This window comes from Acinonyx jubatus, chromosome B1 (genome assembly GCF_027475565.1).
Source record: "Acinonyx jubatus isolate Ajub_Pintada_27869175 chromosome B1, VMU_Ajub_asm_v1.0, whole genome shotgun sequence".
Taxonomy (NCBI): domain Eukaryota; kingdom Metazoa; phylum Chordata; class Mammalia; order Carnivora; family Felidae; genus Acinonyx; species Acinonyx jubatus.
The window spans coordinates 162,143,786-162,158,640 of NC_069382.1; the positions used below are offsets into that span (position 1 = coordinate 162,143,786).

The 14,855-nt window shown below is 37.8% G+C and overlaps 1 protein-coding gene across 3 annotated transcripts in view; it reads right to left on the reverse strand.

The window, feature by feature from the left end:
- Nucleotides 1–14,507, reverse strand: part of ATP10D (ATPase phospholipid transporting 10D (putative)) — a 106,845-nt gene extending 92,338 nt beyond the window's left edge. For 2 of the 3 annotated variants that reach the window (XM_053217391.1, XM_015072315.3), the window contains exon 1: nt 14,232–14,506. The gene's annotated coding sequence lies outside the window, so the exon portion shown is untranslated. Of the gene's footprint in view, nt 1–14,231 lie in introns of all 3 variants that reach the window. The other variant, XM_053217392.1, reaches the window with a different exon arrangement.
- Between the last annotated feature and the right edge of the window lie 348 nt (nt 14,508–14,855).

The window sequence follows — 14,855 nt, forward strand, 5'->3', positions numbered from 1 at the left end:
GCAGCAACGTGGATGGAACCGGAAGGTATTATGCTAAGTGAAATAAGTCAGTCAGAGAAACACAGATATCGTATGTTTCACTCATATGTGGTATTTGAGAAACTTAACAAAAGACCATGGGGGAAGGGAAGGGGGAAAAAATAGTTTCAAACAGAGAGGGAGGCAAACCATAAGACACTCTTAAATACAGAGAGAAAACTGAGGGTTGATGGGGGCTGGGGGTAGGGGGAATGGGTTATGGGCATTGAGAACAGCACTTGTTGGCATGAGCGCTGAGTGTTGTATGTAAGCGATAAATCATGGGAATCTATTTCCCAAAGCCAGGAGCACACACTGTATACACTGTATGTTAGCTAACTTGACAATAAATTATATTTAAAAAAAATAACTAAATAAAAAATTAAAAAAATAAAATTAGAAAAAACACAAAGTGGGAAAAAAAAACAATAGGATGAAGTGTGAAGAGTGTTAAAACCAGGGGAGTATAAGTGTGTGTGTGTGTGTGTGTGTGTGTGTGTGTGTGTGTGTAGTCCCTGTGTGTGACTGCCTTTTAAAATTAAATATAAATTGTTTCTTGATTACTATTTTGGAATTTATGTGCATTCTTATATACCACTACTTTGGATAATCAAGGTTTGATCCTACACAGACTTATGGTTTTTCCCTCTGTTCTGTAACATCTGGTATTCAGAAACTGTATCCCCTTCCAGATCGTCTTTATTTTTTCCTTGTTCATGTTAGTGCTTCCTAGGATTTATACTGAACAATTCAACTTTGTCAAAGAAGAATCATGCTTTCACAACATTGTACTTAAAAAAAATAAAATAGGGGTGCCTGGGTGGCTCAGTCAGTTAAGCATCCGACTTTGGCTCAGGTCATGATCTCACGGTTCGTGGGTTCAAGCCCCGCATCGGGCTCTGTGCTGACAGCTCAGAGCCTGGAGCCTGCTTTGGATTCTGTCTCCCTCTCTCTGTCCCTCCCCTGTCTGTGCTCTCTCTCTCTTTCTCTCTCTCTCTCAAAAATAAACATTAAAAAATGTTTTAATAAAACAAAAATAAATAAATGAATTTTCCTATATTTTACACAGTTTAAGTAAATTTTCTTCTGAGAATTCAGTTCCAATGTTCTAAGCACCATTACAGCAAAGTGTTCTCTATAGCGATGCCTTCAGGATGTTTGGAAACCATCCATAGGTTCTCTTTTAGTAGTTGAAGGCCTCCTTGTTTTGAATGCTCATGTCTGACTTTATAGGTTTCTCCCTTGGATGCCCAAATATCTGACTTTATCAAAATTTAACTCATACTCCCAACTCTCTTAGAAAATCAATATGCTTAAATATTGAATTAATAATGACCTCAATGGTCTTCAGGAAGCAGAACACAGAAATTTATGGCTTATTTAGTGAAACCTATTTTCACTGTTCAGAGATCACTTTTCCTTCTATCTGTTTAATAAACAGGCACCAAGGGTTCCCTGTGCCAGTCTGGCACTTTTCCTGGACTGCAACCACAATAATGAAAAGTCCTATGTAAATTCCATGATTCCTGCCCTCAAGGAACAAAGAGCCCAGAAGAGGGATCAGGCATGAACTTCATGAGATTCCCTCATTCCCTGAAATACTTCAGAGATTAACCTCCATGAGACAAACCTTGACATGTTTATGGCCAGGTTTCAGAGTGGTAAATACAAAGAACATTAAAACACTAACCTAATCAATAAACAAGTAAGTTATGATATGAAGCTAGCACCCAGATAAGTGCCCATTTTGAAAACAAGAGCCAAAATACCTTCCTAAACAGCAGAACACAAATTTCATGGCATGGCATCTTTATTCATCACACAAAGGACAACAAATTCTAGCTCTATGTGACAAGCTGTGTGTGTAAAACCTAATAAACACACTGGATTGTGATTCTAAATACATGCTGTAAAAGACTGTTAGTAAGAAAGAGGGGAATGAACTGTAATTATTTAATAGCTGCTTCCCCATTAAGACCATCCTATTTACAGTTTGAACCAATAACCAGACAATGCCTACCACATGACAAGTACTCAATGAATATTAAAAAAAAATTGTTAATGTTTATTTATTTTTGTGACAGAGAGAGACAGAGCATGAGCAGGGGAGGGGCAGAAAGAGAGGGAGACACAGAATCCGAAGCAGGCTCCAGGCTCCAAGCTGTCAGCACAGAGCCTGATGCGGGGCTCGAACCTATGGACCATGAGATCATGACTGGAGACAAAGTCAGACGCCCAGGCGCCCCAATGAATATTTTTAAATAAATTAAATAAGTATTTTAAATAAATATTTTAAATAAATTAACTAATATCTAATAAGTTCATGGTCATATACTATGCATCCCAGAAATGAGTGCTCTCCAAAGAAGAAAAATCTCAAGAAGATAAAGGTCAAGCAATCAATAAGTGTGCAGTAAGTATTACTGAATGATGGGATCCTACTTGGTCTATTCTACCTTGTCTTCTGTAATCCAAGACGACCTAAAGCCACTTACCTCTGCTTGAGATAATTATATTTGTCCTATTGATGACTTAGGTTGCATTAAACTAGGGGTTCTCAACTAGGAACAATTTTGCCTCCCCAGGGGACATCTGCAGTATCGGGAAGCATCTTCGGTTGTCACAACTGAAGGGGTGCTAATGGATAGGTGCCGTGGATGCCATTATAATCACAGGACAGCCCCTACTACAACAAAGAATTATTGGCCTAAAATGCCAATAATGCTACTGCTGAATACACGTCTAGAGCAAGCCATCACATTTGTTCAAGAGAGAGGAAAGTAGCAGAGTGGAAAGAAGAGCTTTTCAGGCAATCATGGGGTCAAATCCTGGCCCTAATCACTCAATCCTAGTAGGACTTTGTATAATCTTCAGTTTCCCCATCAGGAAATTAATAAGTACTCTTTAGGTCCTTAGGTTTATTGTGAGGAGTTAATGAGAATATATGCAAGGTATCTGGCATAGAATAGATCAGTAAGTAGCAGCTATTCTTACTATTATGGAGCACTTATTAATCATTTGATGGCAACATTTCACCAAGTAGGAAAAGCATTTAAAGGTGATAAGACTTAGCAACTTAAAAAATTCATAATTTAAAGCTAGAAAAGATCTGAAATATCCAACTAAATACTTCATACACAAGAAAACTGAGGTTCAGAGACACTGACTCACCCATTATTATACATCAAGTTAGTGGCACTCACATAAAATAATCCAGCCATCCTTTCCACTACCGTTTAATTACTCATTCATATATAGGTAGGTTTTTATTAATTCCTAAAATGCACACTTATAAATATGTCGTAAGTTATTTAAGTCATAGTTTGACTACAAGATTTTATGCCTGCTAAAATTTTGTATGATAGTGTGTTTACCCTATGTTTAAAATTACTAAGATTTATTCGCATTTGTATCTACCTTAAAATTTTCACAGCTAATTTGTGAGCTCTGCCTTATTTCATTTTCATCCTAATGAAAATGAAATTTTCCTATTAGCACTCACAATGGCCTACTTTTTACTTTGATATTTTATAAAAGCAATATAAAAAATTATTCACTTCTGGTTTAAATATTTGCTAGAAGGGCATGAACAAACACGTAGACACTGACAAACTGCAAATACATAGGAAAAAAGTATTTCCAACTTCACCAGTAACCTTAAAAAAGCAATTAAAACAGAGTATTTTTTGCACTGAATGTAGCAAAGAATTTCTTTATTCATAATGCTCAATGAAAGCAAGCTTTCATACAGTTCTGGGGTAATCTAGCCCGCTTTTTCACTTCTCTGGAGCCAAGAGGTAATACGCCTTAAAATGCTCATCGTCCTCGGCCCTGAGTAGAAAGATGATCAACTCAGCACTGGAAAGGGCACTAATTCAAATGCCGAGAAATAGAGAAATTGTTAAATTGTGGTGTATCTAAATGGAAATATAATATTTAAAAAATATTCAAATGAATTTTTGAAGTTTATAAGGTTTTATAAGTTTATAAGGTTTTAATCCATTATTTATACCTGTATATCACTATGAACTCAAGTGGAATGAATACATATATATATATATATATACACACACACACACACACACACACTTTATATACATAAATTTGGAATAAAATATTTTTAAAACATAAACACTGGTTATTTTGAGGTAGTATATTAATAGATAACTTTTAAATGTTTTGTAACTGTCTATATCCATGAAAATATATACTCACTTTATCATTAGAAAATATATCTTCATTTCAGTGAAAAACTATTCTAAAACTAATCCCACAAAACATGTCCCAACTTTAATCACAAAGCCAAATGCTTATGGTAGAGAAAAGCACACAAGTAAGTTAATGTTTTGCTTCTACATTTAAGATCAGGGATGGGGTGCCTGGTGGCTCAGTCGGTTGAGCGTCCAAGTCTTGGTTTTGGCTCAGGTCATCATCTCATGATTTGTGGGTTCAATACCCACATCGGGGTCTGTGCTGATGGCATGGAGCCTACTTGGGATTCTCTGCCTCTCTCTCTACCCCACCCCTCCCCAGGCTTGCTCTCGCTCTCAAAATATATAAACGTAAAAAAAAAAAAAAAATAAAAGAATACAGCCTGTAAAGATGCACTATGAAAATACTTTTATGTGGAGACTCTATATATAATTAATTAATTACAACTTTAATGATCAAAGTAGGTACCTATATCATTCCTCACCTCCACAAAGACACTCAGGACCTCTGGTAAGAAATCTTGATTCCCTAGGCACAAACTCCCTACTGAGAGTCATAAGGATTCATATTTGCTTTCTTTAATCATCCTCCAAAAATATAGCCAAGATCAAAGGATGAGAAAAATGTCCCCCTCTTTTTGTCTTATGAAACACAAAAATGTTTAATTATATCTTTGAAGCTAGCTCACAAGTAGCACACAGGTATTTGAAATGGCACACAGGAGTCCATGGAATTGTCTTTTTCAGAGACCTTTTAAACTAGACCAGGCACCTGTCCACCAAAACCCAGTGACTATGGCCTGCTCATTAAGGATCTTACCCTAAGCCTGCATTCTCAAACTATCACAGATCAGAATCACCTGAAATTTGTGAAAACATGGCTTCTTCCCCTGTGCACGCACGTGCACACGCATGCACGCGCGCGCGCGCGCACACACACACACACACACACACACACACACTCTCCAGTTTCAGATTCAAAAGGTTTGCAGTGGGGCCTGAGAATTTGTATTTCTAACAAGTTTAAGTGATGCCAATTCTGGGTACCAGAATCTGAAAATCATTGACCTAGGCAGCTCAAATCTGCTCTGGAAAAACTTATTTATAATTTATAAATATATTTTCTCCATAGATTCATTATGACTAAATATTTTTATGCAACTAATCATTTCTAGCCCAATAGTGTATATGTTACTGTCGTTCAAATAATTAGTGAAACTACTCTTTTATACACAAGAAATGGAATATTTTCTGGATGTGTAACCACAGAAACTTTTATCAAGGCAAAGAAAATAAAAGAATGAGGAATAAGAGAAAAAATTAATGGATAGGGAAGGGAGTTATTTGTAGCTAAAATGGAAAGAATTTAACTCTGAAAGATGGTATATACTTATAAAACTAAAGGTTAAGTTAATTGACTACATTAAATTGTTTTCCAAAGGTTTTTTTGCAGATTATTAACTTGAGTTATAAATACAAACTAAATAAACACATCAAAGACTAAAATTTGGGGGTGACTGGGTGGCTCAGTTCATTGGGCATCTGACTCTTGATTTTGACTCAGGTCATGATCTCACAGGTTGTAGGATCGAGCCCCACATGGGGCCCTATGCTGGCAGCATGAATCCTGCTTGGGATTCTCTCCTCTCCCTCTCTCCCCCTCTCCTGCTCCTCTCTCAAAATAAATAAACTTTTTTTTTAAAAAGACTAAAATTTTAAGTCATAGTTTTCTTTAAAAGTATATGGTATCACTGGATATATGAAGACAGGCATTTCTTTAGCTGAACTGTAGAAAGGAGATTTCAGTATAATGGATGAGATTTAATTAATTTCTAAAAACTATTTAAAGATTCACTCCTGGAAGTGCTGGGTGACTTAAAATATGTTACAAGTATTTCAGAGAAGTATTAGTTTACAATGGCTAAAAATGACTTCCGCACATGACTTAATGTAATGAACGCACAGATCACATACATCAACTACAGGTATACCTTGGAGATATTCCAGTTTGGTTCCACACACTACAGTACAGTAAGCCAATGAATTTTTTGATTTCTCAGTGTATTCAAAAGTTACGTTTTTATTACACTGTAGTCCATTAAGTACAAAATAGCATTATGTCTCAAAGAGAATGTAAATACCTTAAATAAACAATGTACATACCTTAATGCCTGTCTTAATTAAAAACTGATTTATTGCTAAAATTATGCTAACCATTATCTGAGTTTCCAGCCAAGCTGTCATCTTTTTGCTGGTCGAGGGTCTTGCCTCAATGTTGATGGCTGCTGACTGATCAGGGCAGTAGTGGCTGAAGGTTAAAGTGGCTGTGGCAATTTCTTAATATGACAATGACATTTGCTGTATCGACTGACTCTTCCTTTCACAAATGTTTCTCTGTAGCACGCAATGCTATTTGTCAACATTTTGCCCAAAGAAGGGCTTCTTTCAAAATTAGAATCAATCCTCTCAAACTCTGCCACTGCTTTATCAACTAAGTGTATGTAATATTCTAAATCCTTTGTTGTCATTTCAATTATCTTCACAGCATCTTCACCAGGAGTAGATTCCATCTCCAGAAACTACTGATCACTGATCGTCATAACAAATACAATAGTAATGAAATATTATAATAATGAAAAAGTTTTAAATATGGCAAGAATTACTAAAATGTGACACAGAGACATGAAATGAGCAAATGCTATTAGAAAAATGGCACTGACAGACTTGTTCGACACAGGACTGCCATAAACCTTCCATTTGTAAAAAATTCAGCATCTGAGAAGCATGATAAGTTCAAGTACAATAAAGTGTGGTATACCTGAATTTTAATTGTCTTGACATGTATATTTAAATTGTCTTTGGGGTACCTGGGTGGCTCAGTTGGCTGGGCATCCTGCTCTTGGTGTTGGCTGATCTCACAGTTCATGGGATCGAGCCCCACATAAGACTGTGCTGGCAGCGGGGAGCCTGCTTGGGATTCTGTCTCTCTCCTTCTCTCTCTCTCTCTCTCTCTGCCCCTCCCCTGCTCAGTTCTGTCTCTCTCAAAATAAACATTTCATAAAAATAAAATTAATACAATAAATTGTCATTTATGCCTATATTACAAGGTATAGCATATAAACACCAATAAAGGACAGATGAGAGCTGTAAACGGTATTGAAAAGAAATTAATGATATTCAATGGGACTATAAAATGAATTCATAATAAATGGTCAACTCCAACAATCAACACAATGCTACTGACCCTTTAAAACACATTCATTTTGAACAAGAAGTGATGATATAATTAGCTGTTTTCAAACCAGCAATAAGTGCAGCAACAATCTGCAGCTAGTAGAAAAACACAAGCTCTAACAAGTTCAAGTGTCACTGATGCTCAGATTGACAGTCTGCCACTTAGCACAAGCTCTTAGCTCCTGAGTCTCAGTTTCCACATCTGTAAAGTAGAAATAATCATTACCTACCTCACAGAGTTTTGTAAAGAGGTTTATTAAATAATGCACTATGTCTAACATACTGAATAACTTCATTCTTTCAACTAATGTTTGCTGAGCTTCGAGTATATGCCAAACAATGTTACAGATAGCAGAAATAAATCGGGACAAAAGACAAAAATCTCTGCTTCCTAGGAGCTTACCTTCTAGTGTTCCTTTATTTTACCTTGTCTTAGGCACAGTGCTGGGTACTTTGAGAATGAATAAAAGTGCCCAGAGCAGGACAACATACTCAATTCAACAACAACAACAAAAAGGTAACATTAGTGTAATCATACAGTATATAAATTTAGAAAACAGAAAGTCCTAGGAGAGGACATGACATGAGGCTGGAAGACAGAAAGGGAGTGGAGGGTAGACTTCTGGGAAGAGAGGACACATTAAATGAACTCTGGGAAATGACAGGAGAGATTTGTAGATTTTAGAAATATTATGAATGAAGGCTAGGAGACTGAAAAGCCCTGTGTTCATTTAAGTAACAGTGAGTAGTTCAATATGGCTGGAGTTTCAAGTACACATTAAGGAGTGAGGGCAAATAAAGATGGAAATCTAGGTTAGGACCATGTAAGTCCTTACTTACTAAGATGAAAAATTTATACTTATTTTGAAGGAAATGGGAAATCATCGAAGATATGAAGAGGATATACAATGGGAATGCAAGCTGGTGCAGCCACTCTGGAAAACAGTATGGAGGTTCCTCAAAAAACTAAAAATAGAACTACCCTATGACCCAGCAATTGCACTACTAGGCATTTATCCAAGGGATACAGGTGTGCTGTTTCAAAGGGACACATGCACCCCCATGTTTATAGCAGCACTATCAACAATAGCCAAAGTATGGAAAGAGCCCAAATGTCCATCAATGGATGAATGGATAAAGAAGATGTGGTATATATATACAATGGAGTATTACTCGGCAATCAAAAAGAAGAAATCTTGCCATTTGCAACTACATGATGGAACTGGAGGGTATTATGCTAAGTGAAATTAGTCAGAGAAAGACAAAAACCATATGACTTCACTCATATGAGGACTTTAAGAGACAAAACAGATGAACATAAGGGAAGGGAAACAAAATAATATAAAAACAGGGAGGGGGGCAAAACAGAAGAGACTCAAGTATGGAGAACAAACTGAGGGTTACTGGACGGGTTGTGGGAGGAGGGATGGGCTGAATGGGTAAGGGGCACTAAGGAATCTACTCCTGAAATCAGTGTTGCACTATATGCTAACTAATTTAGATGTAAATTTAAAAAAATTAAAAATAAAATTAAAAAAAAAGAGGATGTGATACGATATGGACATTTAAAGGATTTCTTTGCAAGAAGTTGAAAGCACATTGGAATGGGGGAGAAAAGGCAGGGAGGCTAGACTGAAAAAAGGAAAAAAATGTGCTTCCGAACACAGTTGACTAGTAACCTAACAAGGAGTGGGATTACTAGAGATTTCCAGAGGCATCTCGGAGTGCACATTCATGACATCAGCAGCACCAATGGCTGGCGAGGACACCCCAACAACCTGGCAGAAACCACGCTCATATTCCCCACTATACCTCCTGTCCTCTGCCTGTTACCAACACTGCTTCCTTAACAGGACATACTCTGTCCACACATTCCTACCATCACCCCATCCATCTGGACCATGACCCAAATCAAGCAGGCAAAAAATGTGACTAATTGGGCACTGGGGACCACATTGGGCACTGGGGACAGCTTAGGACTCTGAGTAAGAATTGTTTTTTAAAATACCACTGCCCTTGGGGCGCCTGGGTGGCTCAGCCGGTTGAGAGACCGACTTCGGCTCAGGTCATGATCTCACGGTTTGTGAGTTCGAGCCCCGCGTCGGGCTCTGTGCTGACAGCTCAGAGCCTGGAGCTTGCTTCTGATTCTGTGTCTCCCTCTCTCTCTGCCCTTCCCTCACTCATGCTCTGTCTCTGTCTCAGAAATAAACATTAAAAAAAATATTAAAAAAAAAAATACCACTGCCCTACTGAAAACATTTCACTTTTCTCTAGGTCCTTGGTTTAGGAATCTTAAAAGTATAATAATAGTTCAGGGGCACCTGGGTGGCTCAGTTGGTTGAGCATCATCAGACTTCAGCTTAGGTCATGACTTCATGGTCCATGGGTTTGAGCCCCACATCGGGCTCTGTGCTGACAGCTCAGAGGCTGGAGCCTGCTTTGGATTCTGTGTGTGTCTCCCTCCCGCACTCTGTCTCTCGGTCTCTCAAAAATAAACATATAAAAAAAATTTTTTAAGTATAATAATAGTTCAGAATCAGGCATTTTTCTAACCTGACAAGGTAGAAATGTTGATTTGTTAGCTGAAGGGCATCACAGGTAAGTAGAGAGAATATATGAGAACACCTGTCTTGGAAAGACTTTAGTGAAGAAAAGATATTATAAATTAAGATTTTTAACAATAACCTTCAGTGTATCATTATAGCCTGTAAGGGAAATGACAATGTTTTTAAATAGTGCTAGTTATGAAAACTATACCTTGAAGAAAAAGACTTCACCAAATTTTTGGATAATTTAAAACTGATTTTGACCTTCTTTCTCATAACTAAGCTATTATGATTTTTTTATTACCTTTCCTACATACAGAGTTGAAATTTTATAAATTTGTGTTGCTGACAGAAATATAGACATGTACTCCTCTTCCTCATTCAGAAAGGCCTTGAATGAAATGAGTAGATTTTAGAAAACGAAATTAAGAAGTGTTTAATTAAGGCCTAGTAGCTTGGGCCCCAAGAAGATGTGATCAACCGGACATGAATAGGAATAAAGCTTTCATCAGTCCAACACCACTTATTATTTCAGAAAACAGCTGGGGGCACTAGAGTGAATGTGACTAGAATAAGTTTTATCTTGAGATTTCCCTTTAATTTCACATGTTCTCACCATCAAATATAATCCGGAAACAATGACACTTGACACGGAATTACACCCTGAGACTATATAGGCTTTGTGAAAGAAAACAAAGAGAATATCGTCCATGTACTCTTCATTCTAGAACAAACTGATTTATTAGGATAGCATTTTTCCCCCTGATAACCAAAATATATTTACTGTAGAAATTTTAGAAACTACAGATGAATACCATGAGAAAAACAGAAATCACCCATAATCCCATCACCCAAACATAAGTAACATCACCATTTGGTTTACTCTCCACCAATAAAGTAGTTTCTGTGCATTAAACTGGATTTTTTCAAAAGTAAGATTCTGTAACTTTTCATTCCTCCTACCCTAAACATATTTCCATATCATTAAAAAGTCTTCCTTCCCAACAACTTCACACATTTTAATTTGCTTTCCAAGTTTACTGATGTGATGTGTGAAAGTGTGCTAACTTAGTAAACATCCCTCTCCTCCTGACCTTAAAAAAGTCCATTTTTGGGGCACCTGGGTGGCTCAGTAGGTTAAGCGTCCGACTTCAGCTCAGGTCACGATCTCACTGTCCGTGAGTTCGAACCCCGCGTCGGGCTCTGTGCTGACTGCTCAGAGCCTGGAGCGTGTTTCAGATTCTGTGTCTCCCTCTCTCTCTGACCCTCCCCCGTTCATGCTCTGTCTCTCTCTGTCTCAAAAATAAATAAACGTTAAAAAAAATTTTTTTTTAAAAGTCAATTTTTTCCCTCTGTGAATTGCCCATTTATGTCTATTTTTCATTGGGCATAATTTTTCACATGGGTGTTCATTTATGTCTCACTGCAGTTTATAATATCCTTTGAAAAGGGTTTACTAGTATATAAAATATAGACCTCAGAGTTTTAATTTCGGTTTTGGTATCTCTTGGCAACATTTTTCAAAACAGTATTTTTGTGATTATTAAAATAATAGTAGCTATAGAAGATTTGGGAATGTGAAGAAGAATATTTTCAAAGAGCCACAACTCTACCACCTAGAAATCCAATTTTTTTTCATATATGTCAGTGAATACATCCATTGATACAAACAGGAACTTGTATACAAACAGGAAGTACAACAGTCTTGTTCAATGTTTAATTTAGAACAATGCCTAATATATAGTAAGAGCTGAATATGTGAGTAAATGATATTTTATCTTTTTAGAATACTTTCTAAGTAATGAAATTTTTTTCAAAACTATTTTGGAAACTGAATTGCATCAATATAGATATATAGTACAATAATTTAGGTATTTTGCTATTGCAGGCTTTATTCTTCTTTTTCGTATTACATTCATGTTCACTGTAATTAGCATATTTATAAATCTTCATATAAAATTCAGAGGATTACCTTGGTATATATTTCTAGACCCAGTATTACTGAGTCAAAGCCTGAAAGGATTTACAGGTTTTAATACATACTCTCATTTTATCAGCTTATATCATTGCATGAACATACCCTTCATTTAGAAGCACAGAAGAAGATTCCATGAAGGCCACAACTCTTTAACAAAACTAGTGTCACTGTTACTTCTTACTCTAATGGTGGCACTAGCTCCATGAAAAGTGTCGTTTCTATGGCTAAGATGATTTCTGAAGTGAAAGAAATCCATCTAAGGTAATAAGAAGGGAATAATGTCTTTAAGAGAGTACATTCACATCAAACCTCTTCTTAAGTGATAAGGAAAGCTGTTCAGCTGCTATAACTACGACCAGGAATAGAGACAGCACACACACTATTGTTCCAAGAGTTGATCCACAGATTCTCCTTCTCGCAAGCACAAACTATTCAATGTATCTTCACCATTGCATTGGGTTTGGGGTATTCCCAAGCGATTTTGCTTGTAGCATTTTCTTTGATTTTCCTTCATCAAAAAGGCTATGTCTAATTAGATCAGACAACAACTGAGACATGTACTGAAGCCTTCAGTATGTGAACATTCTTGACCTCTTAATTTAAAAATAGATTCTAACAAGTTTATTTGTCTAGCCAATAAGTCATTTCCTTCGTTTTACAGACATCAAAATAAACAATATCCTATTCAATTTCTATTTAATCATTAAGTAATTGTATTAAAAAAGTATTTGATTCTTGCCATCCAAAGGTCAAGCATTCCCGAAATCAGGTTTTAGACTGCGTAGATTATCCATTTATGTATACAATTTAACAAATGTTAAATTAGCAGCTAGTGCTGGGGCACCTTGGTGGCTCAGTCCGCTAAGCCTCCAACTTTGGTTCAGGTCATGATCTCATCGTGGTGAGTTCAAGCCCCGCTTTGGGCTCTGAGCTGACAGTGGGGAGCTTGCTTCCAATTTCTCTGTCTCCCCCTCTCTTTGCCCCTCCCCCACTCGTGTTTTTTTCTCTCTCTCAAATAAATAACTATTTAAAAAATTAGCAGCTAGTGTTATTTTTTTTAACTCCCTAAAACTTTTTGCATGTTGCCAATTTGCTTTTCAATATATGTAGTATGACCACATTTTCATAAAAACAAATCATCCCAATATAAGTATGTAATATGTATTTGTAATGAGAACAGAAGAGAGTCCAGAAGGAGCAGACATTACCCCTTGGGGTAGAGTGGAGTGAGGACTCACACTGGGGCACTGAAAGAGTTTACAGTGTTACAACGATCATATGTCACACACCTGTTCTTAAGCCAAAGATTTTTTTTTTTATGATGGCACTCTTCAGATATTTGACCTAGCCCAATATAAAAATTACTCTCTCCTCTATAGTTACTTTTCTAGTACAGCAATCAGTTGGTAGACAAAGAGCCCCCATTCTTGTGGATCAATCTTCTAGAGCTGATGAGACTCAGAAGCTTGCTCTCAGACTACAGAACTGTTTCTCCTTGCAAAGAACTAGCATGAAAAGAAGCAACAAGAAACTCTGTGGTCTTATTGAGATAACATTCTAAACATCTGAGTTAGCATGCCCTTATGATTAAGAATAGTTTAAATATATCCTTTAAAAGCAGAAAGGCTTGACTCTCCAAACTGGAGGGTTTCATTAACCAAGTTGATGTCTCTCTGCTGTACATAGGAAAGTATGACTATGTTTTAAAACGTAAGAGGAAGGATGCCTCAAACCATTAAGTTCTGCAAAGTTAATGTGTGCGGGGACGAACGCGAGCTTTTCTGCAGCGCTCCTTTAAAACCAGTTCTGAGCAAACTCCAACACAACACCTTCCTAAGGAATAAACCCGGCTTTTCTACTGGGTTGCAACTTCAACCCCCATTGTCTTCCTTACCCTTGAGACAAAGCCAAAATTGCCTTTAGACTGCTGGATTTCACAATGAGATGACAAGTGTGTGCGCGCATAATTTACCTTATCACAAAACCCAGCATTCAGAATAGATAAAATAATTCCTCTTTTGCAATCAAAATCAAGTAACTGAAAACGGGGTCTCTCCGTTTTGGTTTTGTTTTGTTTTTTAAGTTCAACAACAGACCTAAAGTCTAGTTTTGAGGCACTACATCAAACCTGAAAGCAATTATTGGGGAAGCGGGAGAGGAAGAGGGGAAGGGAAGGGGGAGCAGGGTGAGAAGTGAAACAGAAGTCAAGGAAACAGACCTAGGAGTTCGCACGTTCACCCTTACCAATTCCTCCATCCGCACACATCACAGCATGACGATCACGACTCTCAAGGTGCAAGAGAAAACCCAACACAAATCCGAAGAGTGGAGGCGGGTTATGCGTCTCTGCCAGCCATTTGCTTTTTGGGGAAACAAAAAACAAGAAAACAAACAAAAAAAACCACTTCTCAGAAGACAGCCCACAAACCGCTCGGCTGAAGCCTGAGCCAAAGCCGCGACCTCCTCCTCCTCCTCCCCTTGCTCCTCCACCCCTCCTGGCCTGGCTCCGGAGCAGCAGAGCTTCCGCGAACAGCCAATCGCCGGCAGCCCCGCCTCCCGTGACGCAGGGGGGCGTGGCGTGGCGTGGCGGAGGCTGGCTTCCCGGCCTCAGCTGTAGCACCGAGCTGCCAGCGCGCAGAGGGCCCGGGCCCCGGTGGTCCAGAGCTTTTACAGCCCCACCCCGGCCGTTTATCCAGACTTGCAGCGCTTGGCAGTTATTTTTTTGGAGGGGTAAAAGGAACAAATCTAAACTTTTAATGTTATTGTTTTATAACTGGGAAAGGAATTGAGAAAAAGACTACAATTCTGATTTGGCCTCGCTCAGTGTAATGTACTTTGTCCGTATACCTGCCATGGTCTGTGGCTTTA